The sequence below is a fragment of the Crocuta crocuta genome, unplaced genomic scaffold (genome assembly GCF_008692635.1).
Source record: "Crocuta crocuta isolate KB4526 unplaced genomic scaffold, BGI_CrCroc_1.0 scaffold229, whole genome shotgun sequence".
Lineage (NCBI taxonomy): Eukaryota > Metazoa > Chordata > Mammalia > Carnivora > Hyaenidae > Crocuta > Crocuta crocuta.
The window spans coordinates 2,532,090-2,537,656 of NW_027536464.1; the positions used below are offsets into that span (position 1 = coordinate 2,532,090).

Genomic DNA, 5,567 nt, shown 5'->3' on the forward strand with positions numbered 1-5,567 from the left:
ATTTTGTGTTCAGTTTGTGATATACATTATATAATATTGTATATGATTATATTTTAATATAGAATTATAACATATATAATACCACAACCTATATTGCTATATGTACTATGTATGATATGTGCATCAAATATATGTGTGTGTATCTCATATCCTTGTACTTTTTTTTAAGTAGGCTCCACACCCAGCGCAGAGTCCAAGAAGAGGCTTGGACTCACGACACTGAGATCAAGAGTACGACACCCAATCAATTGAGCCACCCAGATACACCTTATCCTTCTATCTTTACTCTTCCTAGAGGTGGAAGTTTCCTGTTAAGCATGGAACGTGTTGGGAGGCTCCAAATATGAATGAGGTACAAAATGGCAGAAACCCCTTCTGAAATATCTGTGTGGCTTCAGGAACCATCTCCTGACTGTCTAGGCATCTCTCCCTCTTTCATTCCTGGGGGAGAACCAGAGATGGGGACACCAAGGGAAGAAAAGACCAGGTGAAGATGTGTGAGAAAGTCTGTAGCTGGCAGAAAATACTCCTAACCTAATTGTATGCATATTTGAACAGCTTGGGAGATCATTTTTGTTTCTTTGTCCAGCTTAATATGATGAAGGAAGAGAAGGGCACTAACAATGGCCACATGGGTCTATGCTTTCCATTCATTACCTCATCTAATCCCTGGAAGGACTCTGTGTTACCATTATTCCTGTCTCATAGATGGAGAACTGGCTCTGAGAGGTTAGATAACCCATCCAGAGTCAGATGGCTGGTAAGAGGAAGCACTGGGACGTGAACCCAGGGCTGTCCAGCTCCAGAGCCAGCGGGATGAACAGCCATCTCCATTTCCATAGCAACACAGGAGAAGGTGAATGGGCTTTGGCCCTTCCGGCCCCTCCCTCTCTCCCTGTCCCAATTTGCTCTTTCTCCCTTTGAATAGGAGGGCCTGCAGGGAAGACTTAAGGAACCCTTTTCTAACTGTCATAAGATATGGGACACCATCCCCCACGAGTTATTGAACCTCTTTCCCTGCAAAATGTCTGCATGTTGATTTCACGGCCTCCTACCTTGGACCCTGACTGAGTGACCTCTGGAGGACCGTGCTGGGCAGAGGATTTGGTGGGTTGCTGGGGAGCCTTCTATGGCTGTTGTGACCTGCATTCTTCCAGCACGAGTTGTCTAGGAGCATAAGCCCCAAGCGTGTGCAATGAGGGGAGGGAGGGCATCGCTAGCAGAGAAACCACAGGGAGTCCGGCAGATCAAGAAGTATTAATAATGTGGCCGCTGGCTACTGGGCTGGCCCTCTGAGTCTGTCACTGGGAGGGGCCCAGGGGGCAGCAGAGGGCAGAGGGATGTGAAAGTCGTCTGAACCCTGTATTTAAACCTCTGCATGCAACAAGACGACTGCCCCTTAATCAGAGCTTTTGTCCAAACCCTCACTCTCCTAGCCACTAAATTGTATCTCTTACCCCTTCAGATTTCCTTTGTGGAATCTCTCCTCTCAGGAGCCACCCAGATCGACCCCATGTGCCTCTGTTTAGATGCTTCATTCCATTTGGGTAGCTTCATCTGGAGGTGACATTCAAACATAAAAACAGTAAGAATGAATTTAGTCCTGGATCATTTGTAACAGCCAACTCTGAGGGCAGGAGCAAGCTTCCAGAATGCCTCTGCTGGGGCCTGTGTTAGCTGTTCAGTTGGTGGACTTGGGGGGAGGTATAAAGGTGTCAGCAGAGAGACAGGGGTTGCCAGGGCACTCCTCGGCTCAAGGTAGTGGTTATTCACCAAGTGGTAAGGATGCTTTGAGTATTTGAAGAACCTGTGTGCACAGGTGTGGCAGGGCTCTGCCTACATTGGAGAAAACGGAGTTCTGCACTTGGTTTCTCAGGACTGTTGCAAACGAGTCTTGCCTGGCTCCTCAAGAGGTATACTACAGGCCCCTCTTCTTCTAGATCTCCACAGAGCCCCACATTGGATTCACGCTCAGTGGTCCTGAAGCTGCCTCGTTCCAGCTCATCAGAGGTGAGTTTAACATGGCCCAATGCCTGTTCCCAGTTCCACAGAGGAGGTGTCCTCTGTCTTCCACCTCCCTCCTGGTGAATGCACCCCTTGATGCCTCCCTCATGGCAGACACCCGCTCATAGGTGGTTGAAAAGAGTTTGACTTGTGGGTTAAATTTGTGGACTTAAGTTAAGACCTGCAGTTCTCAAGGGCAGTGGCCAACCAGTGGTCTCTCTCCCCAGCAAATCTGACCATTCCTTTCTTCTCTGTGACAACTGGCCTGAGATTCCAGATGCTGGGTGTCTGGTCCTGGCTCTCCCACTACATGGTAGAAATCCCCTTGGGTGAGAATTTCCCTTCTCTGGCTTAATTTCCCTCCTCTGCAAAGCAGATCTGGAAAACCTGATCTCTCAAGCCTGTCTGGTTTCTAGAGTGATTTTATTCCATGGTTCCTTTCCATTGCCACAGGGGTGGAGCATTCGTTATGATTACCAGAGTACACTAGAGAACAAGATGGCCTGGGTTCAAATGCTGTTTCAGCTGCTCTACTCCTACTTTGGAATAATGGAAAGCTGGCAGTGTGGGCTAAATAATACTGATAAAGTGTCGAGGTCCTTAGTGAACTCTTAATAACTGTCTCTATTTTTGCTGCCTCTGGTTAACTGTAAATTTCGTATGAACCGATACCTGTAGCTGCCATGTTCTGATTCTTAGTCGAGTGACTGTGTGAGCTGGTTAGCACAGGCTCTCTGTGCTCTGTCAGAAGTAACAGAGCTAGCAGCCATTGATGTTTTACTCTGGGCTGGACGCTGTACCAGACATTTAACATACACTTTCTCATTGTAGCCTCACAGCACTGGCAAGAGGCAAGGATCACACCCCCTCCTTTTGTTCCTAAGGAAATGGAGGCCCCAAAAGATGAAAGCCACACCACTAATAAGTGGTGGATCGTGGATTCAAACCTTGGTCTGTGGGGTCACAAGTCCACACCAGGATGAACAGAAAGAATTCCTCTGGAAAGACAATTCCATAGCAGTGCAGGCTCTTTCTGGGGCAGAAGGCTGACACCTGTATGTAGAGAAGGAAGCTGTCCTGTGGGCAGAGGACCAAACGTTTCCTTTTCAGCCATCTCCCTCTTCTTTCAGGCCAGGCCTAGAGATCCAAACCACAAAGGAAGATGAAAGAACCTGGTTAATGAAGTTCTCCATCTGGAGAAGGAGAAGATAAAAAAAGAGAGAGAGAGGGAAAAAAGAACAGAGGGAGGGGAAAGGAACAATCCTTGACAAATATTTTCTGTTAATAAATTCCATTTTGCCTCTAAAATGTTTGCCAACTATCTAAGCAGGAAGAATTTTTCACATACCAGGGCAAACCGTCGCCGAAACGCCTCTCCAGTTGGCCTGACCACAGCCCCTGTTTCCATAACCTCCCAGGAGACAGCCTGTCATGGACCTCTGTGGTCTTCCTCTAGGAAGACCTGCCCTTTCCATGAAAGAGATCAGGGGGATTCAGGCATACTCTCCACCAAGCCAGGGGAGAAGCAGCCCTAGTAAGCCCTGCACATTTCCCTGTGTCCCCAGCTCTCCTCTCCCTTCCCCCTGCTTTTCTCTCCTCTCCTGCTCTCTCTCTCTCTCTCTCTGTCCAGCTGAACCATTGCTGTCCTGCTTTCCTCCCAGAGTCACCCACCTCCCTCCAGTCAGAACCAAGTCTCTCCTACCCCATTTTCTCTTTGTCCTTCTTCTTCTCCTTCCTCCTCTCAAGCTTGGTTGGTGTTACTGGGTTGGGAGGGGAGAAGCTCTCAAATCCTTGGTGTAGTCTTCTTACACCTCTACCGCTCTGTCTTCAGGCATTCATACATTCCAAAAATACCGAGGGCCTGCTGGTGGCTTCCACTTTTGGAAAGTGCATCAGGCCTCAATATTGAGTTTGGAGAGAATTCTAGCTAGTGCCAAGGGCTTGTTCACTTTGTTTTATTGAATTTGCTTAGGGGTAAGACCTCTTAAAGATCCTCTGGGTATAGTTTGTGCCAAAACATACCATTCAGGGACTCCTGAAGCCATGTGGGAAATATCTGGATGAAAAGGAAAGGCATCTATCAACATCATTCCGTCAAGCTGGAGAGCAATGTGGCTCTAGTTAAAACTAAAAGAACAGAGGGCTGATTATCTTTTCCCCTGATGGACCATCTTTCTACCTCCAACTCAACTTTTCCCTTCCTGGAATAGAGAGGGATTGGCTTCCACAGTATTGTTCTCACTCGGGCCAAGTAGGAGAATGGCATCTAATACAGCTCCTTGTCTCAGAAGGAGGCATGTTCGCTCTACTGCAGCCCGACCTTAGGGTTGAGTTACTTTTCTTTTTCCCTCTGGTGTACTTGGGAGACTTTTTGGAGGGCCTAATGATTCTTTATTCTGTTAGCTCATAGAATCAGGGCCTTTGGGTGAGCCCAGCTTCCTAAGAATTAGCCTCTATTTAAAATAATCACCTGAGTGGCTCAGTTGGTTGAATGTCTGACTTTTGATTTTGGCTCAGGTCATGATCTCACCGTTAGTGGGTATGAGCCCTACGTTGGGCTTCTCACTGTCAGTGTGGGTTGGGATTCTCTGTCTCACTCCCCACCCCCATAAATAAATGCATTTAAAAAGAAATAAATCAACAATAAAGTCTTAAAAAAAAAATAACGCTTTCTTTCTCTCTCCCTCCCTCTAGCCCCTGTTGGTTGACACTATGTTCTAGGCATGGTGCTGGATGGTAAGGATGTGATGATAAGTGAGACAAGCCAGCTTCTTGCTTTGCGGGAACTTAGTGCCTGGTAGAAGAGATAGATTCGAGACATCAGTATGGGTGAGTCAGTGTGGTGTAGCAAGAGTCATCTTTAATTTTTGGATATCATGTTTTGTCTCCTGCAATTAAAAGCTTCATTTTAGCATATCCTTTTCGACCCTGCAATTCTACTTCTGGAATTTATTCTTATTTACGTGTGAAATCGCAGTTGTGTGTGTTTATTCATTATAGTAATGTTTATAATAGCAAATGACTTGAAATGCCCCAAAAGTCCATCAATATGTTACTGGTTAAATACATTATGGTATATTCATACAATAGAATTCTATCCAGCTGTAAACCACCCCCCTCCCCCACAAAACGAGGAAGCTCTTTCTGTACAGACATGACATAATCTCCAAGAGACATTGTTAAGAAAAAACACCAAGGTAACTGGGAGGGAATTTGGCATGATGTCCTGTTTGTAAAGATAAGGAAGAGAGAGAGAGAGAGAGAGTGTACTTGGTTGTTTATGTACAGAATATCTCTGGGAAGCTACAAGGGAGGCGAAAGAGTTTCAAGACTGTTCACTGTATCCCTCCTTGTACCTTCTGTCTTCTAAACCAGTGGATATAGTACCTTTTCAAATATTTTAATTTTATTTATAAAAAGAACAGGAACGTGGGAACACTGGCAAACCACAGCACAGTTGCCCTTTTTAAGGCAGGCAATGGCTATGCCGTTTTATCCATTATTGGCATGGGGTGGGGGGCGTGCGGGATGCAGATCTTCCAGTTTTTCAAAATAAGTTGAAA

General features: G+C 46.1%; 1 long non-coding RNA gene across 1 annotated transcript; it reads left to right on the top strand.

Annotated features, from left to right (window-relative positions):
• Positions 1-1,482: 1,482 nt before the first annotated feature.
• LOC144218748 (uncharacterized) lies at positions 1,483-4,783 on the top strand. The gene is made up of 3 exons (XR_013331250.1): positions 1,483-1,585; positions 1,877-2,010; positions 4,699-4,783. It is a non-coding gene; the product is annotated as an uncharacterized LOC144218748 (long non-coding RNA).
• The last annotated feature ends 784 nt before the right edge of the window (positions 4,784-5,567 follow it).